Source organism: Lontra canadensis, unplaced genomic scaffold, assembly GCF_010015895.1.
Source record: "Lontra canadensis isolate GAN:19392208 unplaced genomic scaffold, GSC_riverotter_1.0 scaffold12, whole genome shotgun sequence".
NCBI lineage: Eukaryota > Metazoa > Chordata > Mammalia > Carnivora > Mustelidae > Lontra > Lontra canadensis.
The window spans coordinates 5,063,392-5,086,508 of NW_022631006.1; positions in this window are offsets into that span (position 1 = coordinate 5,063,392).

Consider the following 23,117-nt stretch of genomic DNA (forward strand, 5'->3'; position numbering starts at 1 on the left):
TGGACAGCCTAGTTTGTCTTTTTTTTTTAAATCTTCAACAATGTTTGATTATAAGAAAACTCTAAAGCCCTGTCCCAGCCCCACCCCACCCCCACTACCACCAAAAAATGTACTAAAATAAAATCTGGAAGCTTTTTGAATGAACAGTATTTAGTAGCAGTTATCTTGGATGGTAAACAGTTCACGCAGAGAGTGAAACAGAGTCAAAACAGCAGGTCCTCTCAGAGGAAAACATTTCTGGAATAGTCCCTGGAGGTTCTGTCAGACAGTGACCCCAGGAATATGGCTACCAAAAAATTAGAAAACCTTACTGAGGTCGTATTAAAGGGTGAGGGGACAAGCAGACACATTTCTCTCTCCTCTTTCTCAGAGAGAAATCCAAAACTAATAAAAGAGAGCATGGTAGTGAGGCAGTGTAAAAAAGTGGCTAAGTGGAAGCATCAACATCCACACAGAAAATGTAAAATGAGGGGCAATGGTTTACGATTTGCTGTGAGATGGGTAAACCAACAGCGACATTAGGGGTAAATAAAGCCAAATTTTAAATAATGCATTGGTTGAAGGTATAAAGAAGTGTGTAAAAAGATATATTATCTGGAAAGATACAAATTCCTACAAACAAATGGTTAGTAATTCAGGAGATAAATAGAATGGTATGTGCTTCTTCACTGAATTTGATACTCACATAAGTCTACTGATCAGACCTTTATGGCATGTTCCACAATTTGAGAACTATTGAAAACTTTGAGGTCACATGGACAATTAAAGGGATGGAGGATAAAATCTTTACAAAAATGCTAAAGAAATCTGATGATATTTTCTTTGTTCATGAAGGACTGTTGTTTAACTAGAGCAATTGAATTCAACATCCTCTAAGAAGAAAGCAAAAGATGGCTTCAGCAGCATTATAAATACTTCAGATTTACCCTAAAGATTCATGTCCTGGGGAGATGAAGAGGCGGAATTGTTAAAACGGAGAACAATGTGTAAATCTTCCAAATTGCAATAAAACACACAGTTTTAGCAGAATAATAATAACCAGTGATTCACTTACCTGGCAGTGAAAAAAAAATCATGGGCAAATAAGCAAGACTTTACCAGATTAGGATTCATTGTAGATTTTGTTGTGAAAGGTCCCATGGGATATCCCATAAGAACATAGTTTTCCCGCATGATATCATCCTTTACTTCACCAACACTTAACTATTTATGACCTTGTCATCATTTCCCCAGAATCTTTTATAACAGTACTACTTAAAATAATTAATCCCATAGATTACCCTTTACACACGAAAGTCATCCTCTTTATTATGGAAGTATAGTTGACACACCATGTGTGAGTTTCAGGTGAACAACGTAGTGATAAGACAACTCTACACATGTTGCTATGCTCACCACAAGCATAGCTGCCATCTGTCACCACACAGCACTATTATAGTATCACTGACTACATTCCCTATGCTGTACCTTTCATCCCTGTGGAAGGCATCCTTTTAATTTTCTCAAATTTACTTTCTTAAAATTTCAACAAGTGCCTCCTTCTTCCTTCTTTCGGGAACTTGGGTAGCACAGAGTGATTTTTTTTTTTTAGCCTTCCGTTGATGCTGCTCACTAATATAAGATCCCAGTCAATCTCCCTCTAGGTATTCACCTTTCTAAAAGAAATTAAATTTAAATCTATCTTCAAAGACTATTTCCCCACCCCTACTCCATCTTCTCTGTCATTTTATTTTCTCTAGTCTGAAGCTTCTAAATTAAGATGCATTTATTGCCTTCGTCTTCTGTGGGGCAAGTTACTGAGCAATGGGGTCTGGAAGAAATGCAGTGGGCTCTGCAGAACTCTTCCAATTAGTGTCCTGTGTGGTATTTTCTAAATATTTTCTGCATGGAGAGAATCTAAGAGGTGTTCTCCTAGCCTAGTTTCCTTCCCAGAGAAAAATAAGATGCAAAGGAAGACAGATGGAACCTGTAACTTGTAATCATCTTTTTGTCCCCAGAGCCTGCATACATATTTCCTGATAATAATATCTCACCTTTATGGAAAGAGTCTGTGTGCCAGGAACTTAGCTGAAAGCTTTATACTCATCATCTATTTAATCCTCATAACAACCTTATGGGGTAATTATAAGAGTAGCTGACATTTATTGAGCCATTTATATATGGCAGGTACTCGTTTAAGTGCCTTACTCATACCATCTCACTTAATCATTAAAACAGATACGTGAAACAGGCATTTCATTAGCCCCATCTCAAAGATGAGGTCACTGAAGTTTATAGAGTAAGGTCACACAGTTAATAATGGAGCTACCAGGATTGTAACGTGAGTGCACGCTATTAACCACTACACTACAATACACTGTCTCATCTATCAAATGATAAGTAAACAAACAAACAAAGGAATGAGCCATGAGTGAATGACTGAGTAAATAACTAGAACAGACAAGTTGAGCCATAGAGAATTTGTGGGCAGGCATTGTAACGTATGAAAGTTGGATTATACCATCAAAGCTGGATTATACTACCATTCAGGGTCCTTTTAGTTCTAGATTTCTGTGAAATTAACAGCCCAAATACATCAACTCAAAAGCATTTGCTACTTTTAAGATTTACAAGACCTAATCAAATTCCTGATTTTTTTTTTTGCAACACTAACCATCATCAGAACTCTCTACAAACACCAGTTAATAAGCTTTGTTAGTCTTTGTCTTCCTGATGAAAGGAAACAACCGGTCCTAATCAAGCAATACAATAGTGAAATTCTCAGAAAAGCAATGTTTGCTTATCTGTTCCTTCAGCTTGTATGATCCTGCTAGGAAGAACTTCAAAACACAACAGAAATCAGAGGGGAAGTGTGTGTGGACAGAAATAAATGTTTAAGAAAAATATGGGAGTCATTATCAGATCAATGTCTAATAAGCATTCCTTTTACTCACATTTATTTGTTAACTCCCTAAGTGTCAGTTTATTTCAAAAACACACTGTAGAAGTAATTTTATTATCTAGCTCCATGTGAAAAGAAAACAAAAAATCAATGTGACCTTGAGATGATCTAAGGTAGCAACTTGAAGATGTAAAGGAGAATGTCAAGCACGGCTAACTTTCTTAATCCCCATTTTGAGCACAATCGCTGGATTTCTGAGCCACCATCTCGGCATAAGCCTAAACTTCACTGAAAAGCCTTGAGAACCTCTCATCAAGCTAAGTTTACTGTGTAGTATTTTGAGAAACTAAACTTTCAGTCATATTTTAAACAACCATCTTCAGTTTTAAGCAGCTAATTTGTTCTAGATTCACCCAACCTTCCTGCAGGTACAAAGAATCGGAATATGGAAGGAAACTTCAGATTCTTTTGTCCAATACACATGAGAAAACAGTGGACATTCTTGAGGTCTCTGGACAGTTAACGGCAGAGACAGAGTAAGAACTACGGTTTTCTGTTCTTGGAATCCCCTGCACACTCTATGGCACTACACTGACTGTATTAGTCAGGGTTCTGGATTACAGAAACAGAACGAAAATATATATATCTGCTGTTCTTCAGGGGAAGGGCTCCAGGGACAGGCAGGTATGGTCTGGGACAACATCTTGACAGCTCACTACTGCCAGGAGGAACAATGGGCCCTGAGGATGTGCGTGGAACAGTGTGTTCAAGTTGTTATAGGCTTGTACCTTGGCAGACATCAGATCGGGACACCAGAGGACCATGTCCTAAGCCCCTGGCCTCAGCCTCTTAGAAGGTAATAAACTAGGCAGCTGGTCTGCACCTGCATAGTTCACTCTCACAGTCTGGCTTCAGTCAATCCTGCCCTTGGTTCAGAGCTTGGTCCTCCACACCTTGCTGGGCCCCTGGGGGGAGGGGGGGGGCAGAGGGGCATCAGTGCACTGTGACCAACTATGGCCTCTGCGGAAGCATGGAGGAGGACTATGCTTGATCCGTGCCCTGCGAGCTGGACTCCTTACGAGGAGACTGGGGGAGGAGCCTGTAGCACCTGGGCACCCAGGAGTTTCTCATCCCAGCACTCTTCCATCAGCCCACAGTAGAAGTCCCCCAAGATCAGGCTTCCTCTGAAGCCTGGAAGAGTGGCTGCAGTGGCAAAGCCCCAGGCCTGATCATGCTGTCTTCCGAGCTGCAGCCTCGTGCTCAGCATTTCCAGCCCATCTTCTCCCTGACCTCTCATCTGGCCCCACACTTAGTCCCCACCACCACCACTGGAAGCCACAAAGCACACCCTGCAGGCCTCAACTGTACCCTGTTTCCGTTTCTGGGAAACCCCACACTCCCTGGCCTGCAGGTATCACTCATCATACTCAAAAAAAAGAGGACATTTCCTGATGAAGGGTCTTGGGTAAAGGGGCCAGCTCCCCCATCACAGGGTGCTGGCTTTTGGGTGGGGGCAGGCAGGAAATATATATACACATATATATTTATGTATATATATATAGGCAGGAAATATATATATACATATATGTATATATACATATATGTATATATATTTTTACAAAGAAGATTTATTATGAGGGATTGGTTCATATGACTATGGAGACTAAGAAGTACTCTAATCTGTTGTTTGCAAGCTGGAAATCCAGAGATTAAAACCAGAAAAGCTGGTAATATAATTCCATCCAGGTCAAAAGGCCTGAGAATGTGCAGAGGCAATGCTGTGACTCCCAGTCTGGGGGCTGGAGAAGAGGAGATGAGATGTCCCAGCTCAATCAGTGGGGCAGGGAAAAAAACAGGTGAACTCCCCCTTCCTCAGCCTTTTGATCTTTTGTTTTACTCAGGTCCTCAGTGAATTGAATGATGCCCACCCACACTGGGGAGGGCAATCTACTTCTCTGAGTCCACCAATTCAAATGTCAGGCTAACACATAAAATTAACTGTAACACTGACCCTCCCCTTCAGTTCTTCAGGACTTCAGGTCAACCTGCACCTCCAGAGAACAGAATCACTGGCAATAAGCCAATAACTTGGCACTTGAAGTTGCCGGAAGAGAGTGAAAAATGTGCAGAACTAGTTCATCCATGCACCTATCCCATAAATATTTGAGAAACAACCATGTGTGAAGCCAAGCAAGGCCCAGAGAGACAGGAGTGGATACGCTTCGGCCAAGATCCCTAAGGAACTTACGCTGATTGGGAGACAGACTTTTTAAAAGAAGGGGGAGTAGTCCAACAGTGTGACCAAATGAGCAGGCATGCATTTATAGAGCGTCCTATCTGAATCACTCACTGGGTTAAGCACCTACGGACACATCAATGACCAAGAGACATAATCCTTGGTCTCAGGAAGTTTATAGACTAGTTGGAAAATCATACTTACAGTAGTCTTAACCTAGGCTTTATGATTTGAACTGCATTTTGATTTAATTTTTTTTTTGGTAATCCTATGTATTTTATTTTGTGTATTTATAAAAACATTATCCTGAGATGTGGTCCCTGAGGTGTTTCCCTAGACTGCCAAAGATGTCCTTGATACCAACTTTGGGTCTGTAACTCTGCAACGTGAAATAGAGAAGGCACCTTTAAATGGTTTACGCCTTGTCCATGGTAACAGTTACATTCTCACAATTAAATGCTGGAATTTTAGATAGATAGATATTATAAATATGTAACATATAAATATAAATATATATATATAAATAAATAAATATATATATATATATATATAATTTGAGAAGGGTCTCCAGGTAACAAACATTAGGCCATAGGCATCAATATATAATCACATACACAGAAGGTCACTGGAGTCCAATGTCAGATCCCCTAAGAATGATCAAGAGCATGAGGACCGTGAGCTAATGGATGACAGGAAGGCACCCAGAGCACTGAGAACAGTCAGCCTGTGCCCCCTTGCAGCAATCTCGGCTGCACCCCTTCCTCTTACCCCAGTTTCTGTCACTTCTCATGCCAATTAGGCAGAAATGGTGAGGATTAATCCACTGTGTCATAGCAGCAGCTCATTGCTCCTCCAAATTAGTAAAAATGAGAGCTGACAGTCCAATATCATTTTCGAGATGGAAGAGACTTTCAAAATCATGTGGTCCAACTTCATTTCATAGATGAGAAAACTGAAGATTAATAAAATTATGTGACTTACTCAAGGTCATGGAGCTTATTAGGGAAGGAGCTGGACCTAGAATTTAGGATTCCTAACATCCAGGAAAATGTTCTTATCACTTTCCTTAGTCCTTCATCATGGAAAGGTCACAAATATCAGTACAGATATTGTCAGTATAGATACATTTTAATTGACTTCAGATACACCAATGTGGACAACACAAGGTTGGAAGAAAAAAACAGAGTAAACAGATAATAATTCATTGTAAAACAGAAGCTGAAGCCTATAAAACTGACTTCAGATGCATGAATGCACACATATAAACCACTGTTTTTGTCTGACACTTTATTTTAAAACCTGTTTTTTTGAATTAAATCATTAAGTGCTTACTAAAATTATCTTCACCTCTAAAAAGCATCCCATTAGTGGGCCCAGCACCTCTGCATAACTCTCTCACAATAGACTCCACTCCTGCAGCTCAGTTTTGATGGTATAATTTCCATTTTCATCTTCCAAACAAATGTATTGCTGTCATTCTCCAAGGTTCTCCTGGCTCTTCTCCAAGAACTACTGAACTCTGACACCAGCAGAATCTGAATAGATCCCAGTACAGTAGACAAGAGGGAAGTGGTATTCGAGACTCCTATAAATTGCTTCTCCTCCTGTCCTTTAAAAATGAATAAAGATGAATTGGATTCTTTATCTCCTCGAGACAAATTTTCAAAGCCAAAGAAATTTTGATTTATGATATTCCTCTGAACGTCAACTTTCAGAGCCTCCTACTCATTCATGTTTATAACTTACTGGCGTAACACCAAGTTCTATTTATCCCTATGCTGTCCTGTATTGTACTTCAGGACGGGTATGTGAGTGGTCCCCAGCATGGTGCATGTCACCGTGCATCTGCCACGTATAGCAAAGGTAAGTAATGCTGTCCAAAGTGGTGTCCTCAAACCAGCACTGTCATTGGGCCCTCCCTCAGTACACAGCATGCTCAAGCAAAACACTTGCAGACATTTACCTCCTTTTGCTCAACAGCCATATGTTTTAGTTGTGGAGATCTAAGTGACAAAAATGAAGATCTTTATCTTTTGGATAGCTTCCCCCAAACATCCTGTCATTTCTAAAGTAATATTTGTGAAGGGTTGCAAACCACGTCAGGCCTTTTATATACCTAATGGATCCTAGTTGTTATTATTGCTATCAGGGTAGCTTAAACATCTCTTAGAAATGGGCAGGCATGGGGATGCCTGGGTGGCTCAGTTGGTTAAGTGACTGCCTTCAGCTCAGGTCATGACCCTAGAGTCCTGGGATCGCGTCCCACGTTGGGCTCCCTGCTTGGCAGAAAGTCTACTTCTCCCTCTGACCCTTCCCCTGCTTGTACTCTCTCTCTCTCTCTGTCTCTCATGTTCTCTCTCTCAAATAAATAAATAGAATCTTAAAAAAAAAAGATGAAGAAGAAGAAATGGGCATACATGACAGTGCATGAGTCATTTGTAAGCGCAAACTTCAAAAATCTCACTTTGAGTCTTTCATTCAGCCATCTATCTCTTGCTGTCCAAATGTTTTGTAACGCACCATGAACACAGGGCCATAAACGAATTTCTTATCTAGACTCCTGTCTGGCACCCAACATGGTATTTGGCATTCATGTATTTTGTTAAATGGGAGAAAAAATGCTGGAAAAGAAGGGGTGGGGGAGCCTCATGAAAAATCTATGTTTGGCTAAGGCTAAGAAAAACAGAGAAAATCCAATACCTCGTCTACAAAACCTTTTTAAAATCCTTTTCTCCCAAAAGAGGTAAAATTGACCCTCTTTTCGGTGTGGCACCTATCTCCATTCCGTACACTTCAGGTACAGTGCAAATCTCATCCTATGTCAATTCTTTGTTCACACTTCTGTCTTCCTCTAACGGATGAAGAGGATGTTGTCTCCACAGCTGTGACCACCACACCCAGCACATTGTGTAGCATATGATAGGCACTCAATAAAGTTTGCAAGTTTGAAGTTGAATGAATTAATTTGCCAAAGCTGGGAAAAGGAATAATGAAAAGAGTAAAGGAGACATAGATAAGTATTAAAGACAGAAGGTGATGGATAAATAATAGAATAATAGAATAAAGAAATGTGAGAAAAAAAAACATGGGAAGAGGAAAACTGATGGTCGTTCAGCATTACCTGACTCTGTGTCAAGTGGCTTCTGTGAAAAGAATGTCACAGGTCCAGGCTAGAGGTGAGCAGACTGACAGAGAAGTAAGCCTCCCCAAATTTCTAGTGCTGCACATTTGTTGTCATCAGAATGGTCTGAAAATGGATGCTTCTCCACTCCCACCCCTCCCCCACCCAAGACTAGGGCACAAAACCCCCAAAACTGCATTTGTTCTCTGCGTCAGTCACATATCCAAAATTATTTGGTGCACCACCTTCCCTCTGAAGCTACAGTACAAGATCTATGGCCTTTGTAATGACAGGGAAGTTAAAGCTGGGTGGGAGAGACCAGCATTGATAAGATAATCAGAGAAATACAGTAAATCTGTCACTATGTTAAGAGTTACCAAGATTAAAACATGGTTCAAGGCGAAAACAAAAGAGAATCGGTCCCAGTCGGCAAAGGAAGGCTTCCACAGAGAAACGAAGCTGGGGCTGAGCGAGGAATAAACCAGAAGGTTTGGGGGGAGAAGAGCATTCCAAGAAGGGGGTACCAGGACCACAGTGTGCAGACCCCATGGAGGAAGTGAGTGTGAAAGCAGGTTAAATTGCCTTATAGACAAGATTTTTAAGAAGGTCTTCCTCTTCCATTTGCAGTATTAACTTCAACAAACTGCAAATATATATAGTCTCCCACTGTGTTGATGGGATGCCTCAGAAAAGATGAGATATGAGTGGATCTCACAGACCTTTAGAGGAAGACCGTCAGCAACATTGTCCAGGGCCTGATCTCCTATTTCATCTGGCTGACTCGCCATGCGTCTATGGTCTGGGGTTTTTTTGTTTGTTACTTTTTTCCACACAAAATAGAAACTCTACAGCTGTTTAAACCTGTTCTGGTTTTTTTTTTGTTTTTAAGTTAATGTTATATAGTGAATATCTCTGCAAGTCAAATGTGGGTTGTCAACATTCCTTTGAAGTGTTAAAAATTATCCCGTCATAGAATCATAACACAGATTCTTCAACAAGACCTCAGCTGTTGGACGTGTATAGTGCTTCCAATTTTTTTAAATAAAAACAACACTGAAAGGACGTGTTTTTGTAACTGTCCTTAACCATTTTTTGTAAATGGTACTGGGATACAGTATCCGGAGTCAAGCAAACCTGGTCCAATGTCTGGTTACTCCACTTAACAGATGTGTGACCCGAGCGACTCAGTAAAATTCAGTTTCCTCACCCATAAAATGAGGATTCTAACAGGACCTATCTTACCAGATTGCTTGGAAACTAAGCTGAGATAATTCAAGAAAAGCACACAGCAATATGTCTGACTATAACAAGCACTTAATAAATAACACCTATTATTTTGATGAGAAAAGTTTTATGGTTAAGACTTGATATATACTGCCAAATGGCCCTCCAAGAAAAAAAAAAAAAAGGCATGTGAATTAGTTTGTTATCGGCCACATGTGAGACAACCCAAGGAAATACATTCTTTATGGAGCAGAGATTCACTACACCTTCACTTCTTCAGAGAATTTCTTACAGAAAAGGTCTAATTTAAAAGAAGTAGCAGACACAGTTGGTGCTCTGCTGGGTCTCATTGGATTCCTTTACCATGTTCATGTACATTGGCTGCCAATGTGCTTTTCAACCCCAACGGCCAGCTGTGAGTTTGCTAGGCTTCCTTCAGGCTGCTGGAATGTGCTTTGCTCTGTGCCTAAGGACAGCAAAAAACGCTCTGGGACTCATTCCCCATACCCCAGCAATAGCCCTTAACCAAAGGCCAGCGTGTAAGTGTATATTAATACTCAGAGTCCTTGCTCCCTCCTGGGGACAACTCTGAGCTACAATCTCCACGGTCTTCAAAATGCTCCCATGGGCCTGTACAGGCCCCTCTCTGTGGGCCTCGTTGCATGGCCTCCTTCCTTTCCCTCACCCATTCTCCATGACTTCCGCCATCTTTTTCTGGGAGCGTTTCCTAATAAGTAACATTCACAGAAATCCCCATGTTGCACTTTGCTTCTGAGAAACACAAAAGTCAACTTTTGTCCTCTTCAGTTTAAGAGTTTCAATATAAAATCTTTGACAAACTGTTTTCTAACAGAAAACAGCATGTAATTTATTTATTTTGGGGGCTTTTGCATAGAGTAGCATTGTTTCAATTTTATCAGGAAAGGAAAAACTGGCCAGCAGAGTAGAAGAAGCAATGCATTCTGTGTTTTAATGGAAAGTGTGCTGAGGTAGTGAGTGCTCAGGTACCCTGGACTCTAATCTTAGTCTGATGACTAGCTGTGGGATCCTGAGCAAGTCACTCACCATTGTTAGGTCTCTGGATATCTACTGACATTCTCTAGGCCTGCAGAGTATCTACTGAATATGTCTGGGCTCTCTCATGTCTTTGAAAATATTGCTACCTGGAAAGGCAGACATCAGATTGGAGCTCACGTATGCCTTTAATCCTTACCTTTCAAATTTCTTTGAAGATACCCACCCTTCTATCATGGGCTTCCTCATTCCAAGCTCATTTCTCTTCTGTCATGGCCTCTTAGGGAGGCCTGCTTTCCAGCCTTTGATGAGCCACTGAGTCTATCCCTGCTGCTATAGAAAATCCATCACTCGTGCCTCCCCCGCCCCCCATGAATTTCTGACTCTTTCACTCAATATATTATCAACCACGCAGCTTTGAAGCTTTAATATTCTCAGCAGAGCAGGCATGTTTGCAGTAGATCAAAAAGGAGAGAAACTGGATCTACATCACTTATCCTCTCATTTGTACAATCTGAGTAAGCAGGGCCCTCTGAGTTCAGAGTGGGAGAAGAGACAGTCCTGAGACTCAGGACTTGTGTCCTCTTCCTGTGCACAGAAGAAGGCACAATGTATTAATGAGGAACCAAAAGGCCTGGGAGAGTTCAAAGTTTTCTCTGAAAGGCAGCAGGCTCCATAGTTTTCTCTCACAGTGAAGCAGGCTCCAATTATTCTGTGAACAAATGGATTGGGAGGGTTGGCAACTTCTGGCTGAGAACAAGGTCTTTAAAAAGAAATGAAGCCTATACCAATTTAAGCAAAGACTTAAATCTCAAGACAAAACACTATATACACCTTTAAAGACCAGAAAAAATTTTTACAGTATGATGATATCAAAAAGATGGTAAGGATGTTGATCAACAGGAACTCTTTTACACTATTAGTAAAAGTATCAATTGAACGACCACTTTGGAAAATATTATGCCATTACCTGCTGAAGTTGAATATGCATATTATGTGGCTGTGCTCTTAGACGAACAGGAAAAGAAACCCCTGCTCATAGACGTGAGAAACAGGGAACAACACAAATGCCCAAGGACAGCAGTCCAAATGTCCTCTGACAAGGATATGGATAGACAAATGAATAAATTAGTACATTGCCCAAGTGTCTATTCCTCAGTAATGAAAATTAATGAACTGCTTCAAATGAAGCATCAGAAATAAATCTTTAAGCATAATACTTAATAAAAAAAAATCATAGACTAGTGACCATGCAACCATTCTTGTAAAGAGCCAAACCAGACATTGAAAACTAAACAATATATTTTTTCTCTTTTAAGTAGGCTCCATGCGCAGCATGGAGCCCAACCCGGGGTTTGAACTCACGACCCTGAGATCAAGACCTGAGCTGAGATCAAGAGTCAGACATTCAACTGACTGAGCCACGCAGGGACACCTAAACAATGTATTATTGAAGAATACCAACACATGTGACCTAAAAAAAAGTTTAAAAAAAAAAGCCAAAAAATTTTAAAATAATCATTATCTCTAGGTGGGAGGTGGGCAGAGGCTAGAGAGCAGCATGTGTTGTTCTAGTTTTTCTATGGGGTCCAGGGTTCATAACTCTTCCCTTTATTATTATGCCTTATCATCCTATTATTTTGGAAGTATCAAATGTTATGAAAAAATAAATTTTAAGTCATATAAAGTTGCAGTGAGAATATAAGTCAAAAAGGAGAAGAAAGGAGAGCAAACAGCAAAATGGACTCCCTTCTTAGTAACCCAAAGACATTTGTGAGCATCCGTTCATGTGCTACTCTCCAAAGTTATCACCACAGTCTGATCCATATGGGACAGTCAATATCACACTTCTGTTCTTTCATATTTAGATGCGGAACAATCATTCCTAGCCTCCCAAATTGACAGACTTCCTGAAAGATTTAGTGGGATGGTAATACGAATTGGCAAACCAAGAAACGTGTCACAAGTATTGTGCAGAATTTTGCTCATCTTTCCAAATCTACTTATGAGATGCGAAATGACAAAGCACTAGAAACATGTACTGGTATTTGCTATCACACTGGCTTAGCACATCACAGAGATTGCACAGACTGAAGTTTGCTCTTTTTTTCTAGGACTTCATCATTTACATCAGTGAAAGCATATACCCACTCGCCTTTATGATCTTTTTAAAAGTAAAATTCTGTGAGGTAAAATCAAATGATAGAGGTAAATTGGAAATTCATGGTTTTATAATTCCTATTATCAGGTACCAGGAGCAAATATATAACTTCCTCAGGGTATTTGTTTATAACATCAAGAGGTAAGATTCAAAAAATATCAAAATACATTTTGAAATATTTTCCAAAAATTTTGCTTGATGCAAAAAAATTTAAATTAAATTAAAATTAAAGTTTTAAAAATTTAAAAACAAGCTAAAGAACTTCGAGACATATTGATCCATATGACAGTAAGTCAGTCAACTGTTTTCCTTTCCCCACTAAATGAATTAAATTATTTTACACGACTGACCAACTGAATAACAACACAGTCTCCATCTCTTTGCTTCTAGTAACAGCCCTGCATGACAACAACACCCTAACCAGGGCTACCAGAATGATTCGTTCTGAGTTCACCCCTAGCTTACTTACCATTTTATTATTTACAAAATGATTGGGCTAGTAAATAATCACACCAAATATCTCATTTAGGAAGATGAGAATGAATAATCACATGGTGAAGAAGCAGGGCCATGGAGGAGTTTCATGACTTCCTTAAAGTCACATGAGGACAAAATAGATTTTGAAACAGAAAAATAGATTTCCTAACCATCAGTAAAATGAGCTATATTTCCAAGGTTACCTTGACTTCTTAGGTCATAGAAAAAAAGAAACCCAGTTACCATTAGTGTATTATTTTGTACTGAATTTCTTCTGTTGTATCACCTCATGACCAGTGTAGGGAGCAACTCTCTCTCTCTCTGCTCTAGTCCGTGTGCTGATTCACCAGAAGAAAATAACTTCATCCAAGCCCCATCTCCCGACACAGCCTAGTACAGAAGGTAGACATCTCCTTCCATTCCATCTATGAGAAGTAATGAGCAGGCCTGCTGTTAGCAGCCTGAAGCTGGTTGGAAAAATGTATTGGCATCTCTTAGTCAACCTAGTTTTAACTATCTGACATTCTAAGTAATAGGTCCCAGTGTGTAAGCTCTAGGTTTTAAAGTAAATACGAGAAAAAGAGGACTCCTGGGACCTAAGCACAAGCCATGTTCTCCAACTCAGTTTACCAGAGGCCTTGTATTTTCAGGAGCGTGTAGTTATAATATAAGGGAGATGTTAATCACTTGCCAATGTCAAGGGTGTCCAAGTTTTAATTCGGGACCTTCTACCCCAGTTACAAGTACAACATCCTATTTTTCTTAGACATTAACAACAGGAGTATCCGCACTGGGCAATATAATGAGAACTGAGCATATTCTTATGGGACAGACTGGTATTTGTCCTGCTGGCCCACCAACAAGCAAAGTCCTACAGCTGAATGCAGTCTTACCAGATACTATGAGAGCAACAGCTGAAAGAAGTCTTGGGTACAGAGAATAAGAGGTACATCAAATGAAGACTGAGGGATCTGCAAGTGAAGATCTAGCTTCTATATGGTCTTAGGCATTTGTCTGATGTCCCTCACTGCCATCTTTCCCAATCTTTCCACTTGACTCCCTCTACACACCCCCCACCACCACCCCCTGCCACAAGCAGGCTTTCTCTCTTCCCATAATAGATTCTGTTGCTGCCTCAAAAAAATCCCCTCTCCTAGGGATCTGGGATGTGGGTGTTGGAGGCTAATGGCTCACTCCTAAATCCTGCCTCTCTTAGAGCTCCCTGGGAAGTAATACAACACCCTCACAGACAATGATTGATGCACTGTTGCTAGACACAGTAAACTCAAGTTCATCTCCACCAGGTTCATTTCCATCAGACAGTTTCCATCAACTCTAAAGTTCATTGCCATCATTTCCTTCTGAGACCATACTTTATCTGAACCCACATCTCTGCCTATCTTCTCCTGCCCTATTCTGCTTCCCTCACTTTCTTATAAATTTCTCCTGAGAGCATTCTCTCATTAAAATCATTTGTATAAAAACTCCCTTCCTGCGCTCTGCCTCCAGAGGACTCAATCTTAAGACACTTCTCAAGCAAACTTCCCTGTATCAGCTCCAAGGCCACCAGGATATCTCACTAGTAATCATCTTTCTTCTTTTCTAAAGGTAAAAATGGTTTTACCCCTTCCCCCGCTTTGTCTTGCCGCCTTCTCTCTTGTCTATAAGGCCCATTTCCCCTGTATTCCCTCTCTAATATTATTCATCTCTATTCTATTATTTTCTTGTTCTTCCAATGGTCAATATACCTATAGAGCAATTCATTAGCAATAAAAGATCTAGTTCCATTTTCCTGAGGACAGGAAGGGCTTTATCTTTAAATCTGCCAATGAACTAATGAAACATCTTTCAGTATCATCATGAGAGTTCGAATTTAAATAAGTTGTTTTGTTTTAATCAGTTGAACATAAATAATACTGGCTGGTAACTTTTTCATAAATAAGTACAAATCAAGTTCAGTAACGAACATGAAAAAAACACTCACAGATGAAGAACAGTTAGAAAAGAAAGTAAGTTTACTTGCAAAAATTTTACAGTGGAGTTTGAGCTTTAGAAAAACTAGCTGACCATATTTAAATCAATAAACAGGCATTTAAAGGGGAAAATTTATAACATTATCAAATCTTTTTTTTTTTTTAAAGATTTTGTTTATTTATTTGACAGACAGAGATCACAAGTAGGCAGAGAGGCATGCGGTGGGGGGCGGGGAGGAGCAGGCTTCCCGCTGAGCAGAGAGCCTGATGCGGGGCTGGATCCCAAGACCCTGAGATCATGGACCTGAGGAGAAGGCAGAGGCTTAACCCACTGAGCTACCCAGGTGCCCCAATATTATCAAATCCTATAAGAGTTAGTCTTCTCATGATAGAACTGTTCCCTCACGTGACCATCAAATCAGTAAAGGTAATGACCTGTCAATATTATAAAAGCCACAAAGAAAGTTGGTTTCATCGGGAAGCCAGTAATTTATTGTAAATGGACATTTATTTATTTATTTATTTATGGGGGTAGAGCAAGAGAGGTGACCTTGGTTTACTGCTGTTGCTATTATTGGATGTGACAGTGTGCACTTATTCACAACAAGGCAGTAAAAGCTGGTTAGCTGTGTTTCACATGGGCTGTTCTTTGTATTTCATAGAGATGAATTTGCAGACTCCAACAAGAGTGGGATATTAATCTTCTTCTTCTTCCAAAGACCCTATTTTTAATAGTTTTTCACTTTTTCTTGTGCAGTTTTCCGCAAAGACTTTTGTTTGGTTGGTTTTAGAGAAAGATTTATTTTAAGAAGTTTGCTTATATAATTACGGAGGCATGATAAATCCAAAATAGGCCAGCAGGCTAGAAACCCATGGAGGAGTTGCAGACCGAGTCCAAAGTCTGCTGGCAGAATTCCCTCTTGCTCAGGGGAGGTCAGTCTTTGTTCTATGAAGATCTCCAGTTGACTGGATGAAGCCCACCCACGTTATGGAGGGTGGTCTGCTTTACTCAAAGCCCACTGATTTAAATGTTGATCTCAGAAGAGGAAAAAAAAGAAAATCCACCACCACTAAAACAAAATGAAAACAAACAAACAACACCTTCAAGAAACATCCAAGATAATGTTTGATCAAATATCAAGCACTGTGGTTCAACCAAGTTGACATAAGATTAACCATCAAAATTACATTGGCAAATTCTAAGTTCCAAGGATTTTGCCCATTATTTAGGTTTTCAGAAAGGAAGATATAACCTATTCATTTTTCTAGAGCAGATCAGACCCAACATGTCTCAATGCATTTCTTCATAACCAGGGAATCACAGTCCCTTAATTCAGTTAATTTAGTAATTTTTTAATGGAAAGTTTCTCTTCTCATTGGTTGGTATGGCTTTAACTTCTGTAAAAGATATTCCCTTCTCCAGTATCAGAGTTCCTATTCAGTGAAGGTGGTAGAGTTAGCTTTATGACAAAACTCTTAAAGAAATTAAACTAGTTACTGGAGAGGTTTTCAGAGAGTGCCAGATACTGACTCAGAAATCATATGCAACATTGTTAAGGGAAAGATGGATACTTATGTTAGTGGATGCCAACAAGAACCCAAAGACCGATTTGTCAAGACAAGTGACTTGGGGGGGCGGGGCTGGGTGGCTCAGTGGGTTAACCCTTTGCCTTAGGCTCAGGTCATAGTCTCAGGGTCCTGGGATGGAGCCCTGCATAGGGCTCTCTGTTCAGCAAGAAGCCTGCTTCCCCCTCTCCCTCTGCTTGCCTCTCTGTCTCCTTGTGATCTCTCTCTCTCTGTCAAATAAATAAAATATTAAAAAAAAAAAAGACAAGTGACAGGGAAGCATGATTTCAAAGTAAAGCCCTAAAGATGCTTGTTACTAGGGAAAGGAAAGAGACACTCTTTGTAGGGGTAATGTATAGAAGGGTGAGTTTGGAACAAAGTGATGACAGATGACTAGGTGTAAAGTCTGGAAAAAGAATATATTAAAGAAATACCAGGAAATACGTTGCCTACTGCTAAGGGTGAGCTTTTTCATAGTCTCTCACTTGTGAGCTTGGATCACTAAGAACTTCAGCATCTGTTCATGGGCAGTAAAGAATCCAAACATGAGTCATCTTTCAACAAAATATGTGATACATCAGTAGTTTTCAACCTTGCTTACACATTAAAACCAACAGGAGCAACTTAAACATCCTTGCACTAAGGCTACAGCTCAGTCCAATTAAATAGAATCTGTGGTGAGACACAGATATCAACATTTTTAAAACTCCCTAGATGATGCCAGTATGAAGCCAAAGTTGAGAACCGTTTACAGGTATCTAGTGAAATGTGCATAAACAGATCAGGAGATACATAAAGCTGTATGAGCAATAGACATGAATTCTGGAAAAGTTTGAGGACTTTAAGTATAAAAGGGGGGAATTACACATTTTTCCAGAATGCCTGGGTCACAGAGAAGAAATAAAAAAGGCTCTACAGCTGTGATAGGACTCAGTCATGCAGTGATCGCAACATAGGTAGGATCCCGGAATACAGCCTCCATCTACTAAAGACATATCAAAAGAGCAGTATTTGGATATAAAACACTGACAGGACTCAAAGCCATGGGCTACAAAAATTACTTAACAAAGAGGCAGGATTTCAGGTTCTAGACATTCAGTTTTGCTGTCTTTCCCAACTTACACTCCTAAAAAGGATGGCACAGGTAAAGAGATTCTGCTGGTGGGCTTTCACAGGGCACCCTTGATGTCCCCTTTCCTCGGGCTGTAGATAAAGTGACTCAGCATGGGAGTACTCATAGTACATACCACCAAGGCCACTGTACCCTTCCTGGGGGGAAGCTGAGACAGCCAAACTAAGGCAGCTCCAAGGCCTCTTCCATAAAATAAGCAAACGGACAGGGGAGAACCTCAGATGGAGAAGGCTCTATATTTCCCACTTGCTGATGGTACTCTCAATACTGGAGGAAACTATTTAAGGTGTAAGAGTTAAGGACCACTGAGAATAGAACATTACTAACTACAGTACCAAAAAATACAACAATATGTTGATGGTGAAGATGCAAGAAGAGACAAGGTCAAGAAGGCGAGAAGGGTCACAAGGGAAATGAGGAATTTCTACATCGTTGCAGAATGTAAGTTGTGATACCATCCAACTGTGCTGCTGGGATCCCAAAACGCAGATTGAAAAAAAGACACCAGAACCCCTACGGGGCCACAAAGGTGGGAATTCATGATGAGTACATGGTGCATGAGGTGCTATATGGCCACAAAGTGGTTAAAAGCAGATTGTCCAAACATCCAAAGAGAATCTTAAAAGACATTTGCATCAGGCAGCCTGCATCTGAGATGGCTCTGTGGTGAGTTTGGATGTCTGCAATCATCTTTGGGATTGGGTTGGAGGTGAAACCAATGTCAGCCAAGGACACATTAGAAAGTGTACAGAGATGAGGTAGGAGTCCGGACTGACAAAATGATGAGCAGGTTTCCAAGCACAGTCACCAAGGACATGGTCTGGAACAGCCAAAAGAGGAGGGGCTGCGGTACCAGATCATGGGAGAGGCTTAAAGGAGAAATTTTAAGACATGTGTTAGATTCTCTGGTCCCTAGTGGCTGGGATATTTTCCTCACTTATTCTCCACTATTGTTCCTTTCTTTATAATAGATCGAAGTTTCTGACCTAAATCATTTTTCTTCTCTCTAAAGAAATTCATTTAATATTTTTTGCAAGGCAGATCTACTTTCCACAAATTCAATTTTTGTTTGTCTGAGAAAGTCATTATTTTTCATTCACTTTTGAAGGATAACTTTACAAGATACAGGATTCTAGCTTGGTGGTTTTCTTCTCCCAATCCTTTAATTATTTCACTGCACTCTCTTTTTGCCTGCATGGTTTATGAAGAAGTCAGATGTTATTTTTACCTTTGCTCCTCTAGAAGCAAAGTGTTTTTTTTCCCTCTGTCTTTAGATTTTTTTTTCTTTATCTTTGACTTTATGAAGTTTGAATATAATATGCCTAGGGGTTGTGTTTTTTGTTTCTATTTTGCTTTTGGGGTTTTTTTGCCACTTATCCTGTTGGTGTTTTCTGAGCTTCCTGGATCTGTGGTTTGGAGTTTGACACTAATTTGTGGAAATTTTCTGTCATTATTGCTTCAAATATTGCTTCTCTTTCTTTCTTTCTTCTTATGCTATTCCACATATGTATATGTTCAATCTTCTTTAACCGCCCCAAAATCTTTGGCTATTCTGCTGTGTGTGCATTTGTGTGTGTGTGTGTGTGTGTGTGTGTCTTTTTCTTTGCTTCCCAGTTTTGGTTTCTATGGTCATATATTCAAGCCCAGAGATTCTTTTCTCAGCTATCTCTAGATCACAAATAAGACACCAAAGGCATTCATAATTTCTGTCATAGTGTTTTTAATCTCTGGCATTTCTTTTTTATTTTTTCTTAAAATATCCATCTCTCTGCTTACATTATCCATCTGTTCTTGCATGCTGTCTACTTTCTCCAGTAGAGCCTTTAGCAAATTAATCATATTCATTTTATTTATTTATTTTTGAACAGGTAAGGTTCTCTGTATTTGTTTATTTAAAATACTTAATGGCTTCTCTTTTTTAAATGTGTATATTTAAGGTACAATTTAAAATATAAACTCCACTGTAATACATATTTGCCTTATTATATACATTCAAACTTAATTCCATACAAATAAAAAAAATAGTTGATTAGCAGTTGGTGCTTTAAAAAAAACCACAGTCATTTTAAATTCCTTGATCAATAATTCCAATATCCCTACCATATATGACTCTGAATCTGATGCTTCTTCAGTCTCTTCAAACTGAGTGTTTTGCCTTCTAGGATGCCTTGTAATTTTTGTTAAAATCTAGACATGATGTACTAGGTAAAAGTACCTCTAGTAAATGTGGGATGCCTGGGTGGCTCAGTGGGTTAAAGCCTCTGCCTTCGGCTCTGGTCATGATCCCAGGGTCCTGGGATGGAGCCCCGCATCGGGCTCTCTGCTCAGCGGGGAGCCTGCTTCCTCCTCTCTTTCTCTCTCTGCCTGCCTCTCTGCCTACCTGTGATCTCTATCTGTCAAATAAATAAATAAAATCTTAAAAAAAAATAAAAATAAAAATAAAAAAAATAAATAAAGGAAAATTAAAAAAAGAAACTCTAGTGAATAGACATTTAGTGGCATGAAGGTAAAGGATAGGAGGAGGGGAAGTATTCTATTGTCCTATGAGTAAGTCTCAGTCTTTTGGTGATCTGTATTTCTGTAAAGTTCACCAGTGATTGTCTTTTCTCCTCTCTTAGATGGGACAGAATGACTGAATGGGCTGGAGTTGGGTATTTCACTTCTCTCAAGTAGGTTAGACTCGGATAAAACCCACGTAGGTTAGGCTGTGGAAAAATAACTGCTCCTAAGGGCAGGCCTTATTAAGAACAACAGAATGCTCTGGAGAATTTCAAAATTGTTACTTTTCCCCTCCCCCTGCTCGCAGCGTAAGGGGATTCCTCTCCAATATTCACTCCAAGGAACTGCTAGAGTTCCTGGATGTAAAACTCACAAAAGCATGGGGTCCTCCTCTAGAACTTTTATTTCTCAGACTGTCCACACTAAGCCCCGAGCAATTCATCAATTACAATTTAGGTTTTCCTACTTCTGCCTGCACTTATTCCCACAAATGTTGTTGCTTATAGGTTTTTGATCCAGTAAGTTGTGATTTTTCTATCAATCTGCCTATCTCTCCAGTTTGGGGATCAGCAGTTTCCCCTCTGACCTCACTTTTCTGACGGATATAAGAAGAGGTAATTTTTCAGTTTTTTCAGCTTTTTATTTGTTGTTAGGATGGAATGGCAATTTCTAGGCTCCTTATATGTTGGGCTGGAAATCCCTCAAAGACTTTTCCAACACATAAATCCCCACAAGGGTCCACTAGTTTATTACCTTTCCACAAAATGGAACATCTTTTGTAAAGCCTATCTCAATAGGATATTACAGCCAGTCATATTAACACAAACTCATATTGGAAAAATATATATATTTTAGGTAGACATTCTCATGACAATGGACAAGTTTCTTTCTTTTCTTCTCTTTTTTTTTTTTTTTTTGAGAAAGAGAAAGAGAGTGCACTTAAGTTGGGAGGAGGCAAGGGTAAAGGAGAGGCATACAGAATCTTAAACAGGCTCCACGCTCAACACAGAGCAAGACATGGGTCTTGATCTCACAACCCTGAGATCATGACCCAAGCTGAAATCAAGAGGTGGACACTCAACCAACTGAGCCACTCAGGCGTCCTGACTAGCTTCTTTATTAAGTTCATCTCTTTCCAGTCTGAGCTTGCCTCTTTGGAAAGAGTATAATCACTTATAAAATAAGTAATTTAAAAGTCAACAGTGAGCATTTTATAGTTTTTCTTTTATTACCTGACTAAAATAGATTTGTCTATTAACAGAGAATTATTCTAAGGATGCTGTCCAACCCAGACCCACCCCTAAAAAACATGCTGCCCTAATCAACATGACCCACAGTATCTGTATGCATAGAGATAATTGACCTCACTTCCTCATGGCCTCGGTCTAAGATTTGAAGACAAAGAGGCCATCCTCTTCCCCCAAGGAATTCATATTTTTCTTGGATCAGTTCATATTTTTCCACAATGCAAAGTCAAAAGTTTAAAATGTATTCTCCATCCCAGCTAGTTTTACCCTAAAATATTACAGAAAAAAAAAAAAATGCTTAAGGTTAAATCCACATGAGGTTAACATTTAGCATTCACCTTGAGCCCTGCACAAGAATTCTATTTCTGCTTGCAAAGAAAAAAAAAGTGGGAAATTGAAAGACTTTTCTCTCTAATTCAAGCTTGAAGCCTACTTTTACAAAAACTTTCTACCCAATTGAGGCAAGCATAGCTTTTAAAGATAAATCAGTATTGGCCTAACCTAATATACCACCATAAAGTGCATTGGGGAGATGTCAAGGCAGCAGATGTTTGGTCTATTTAATCCCGAGTCTGGCTCAGCAGTGGGTAATGCTATCATTAATCCGTTGAGAGCACACCCCTCAGATGATAATTAGGAAGGAACTTTTTTTTTTAAGTAACCATAATTACAGTGACACTCTCAACAGCCCTAATTATGGAAATGAGTTTCACATTAAATTCACCTGCCTGATAATATACAGTAAAAGTCTATTTCAGCTGAACTATGTTGTTTGTTAAAGCAGCCGTGCCTGAGGTTCAGGTATTCAACATGTGAATAATAGAGCCATCATCTCTAGAGTTTCAACTTAGATTAAAAGCTAGTATTAATTTGCCTAGAATTAGTGTTGTATGCTCAGCATGAAAAGTACATCTCTAGGCAAAAAGCTGGAAGATTCCAAACAACAGTCTAGTTCAGGCTTATCTCCTATTTTTATCTGATGCCCAATGATTTATTCTACTCAGACTCCATAGACACTAAGCAAGGAAGGCAGCTTTCTGCTTTTTCCTACGCTAAAAAAAAAAAAAAATAAAAAAATAAAAAAATAAATCCATGAGTTTGATGCTGATTGCTGCTACTCCTACTTATCTGTTTACGTTTTGTTTAAGTAACCCCTATATGCCATGTGGGACTTGAACTCATGACCCCAAGATCAAGAGTTGCTTGCTCCTCAAACTGATCCAGCCAGGCACCCAGTCCTATTCATTTTTCATCCTGAGAAAAGTGATGGCCTTTGTAAAAATGTACTTGGAAACCATGAACACATACATGCACACAGACTCACACACACAAGCACATACACATGCACACACTCACATGATGGTTATAATAACCTAATTCTCTTTATGTAGCCATCTCTATTCCCCAGGGGAAGAATGTGGAGTCATATATTTGTCTTTCGGAGACCCTAGGTGTACCAGAGTAATACATTAATCTTCTCATATTCAATAAATGGTAACGATGCTGAAAAATTGCAAACAATCTATTATTTACAAGGAAGGATAAAGAGCGAGATCTAAGAAAGAACTATGTGGCCCCTTGCCTTC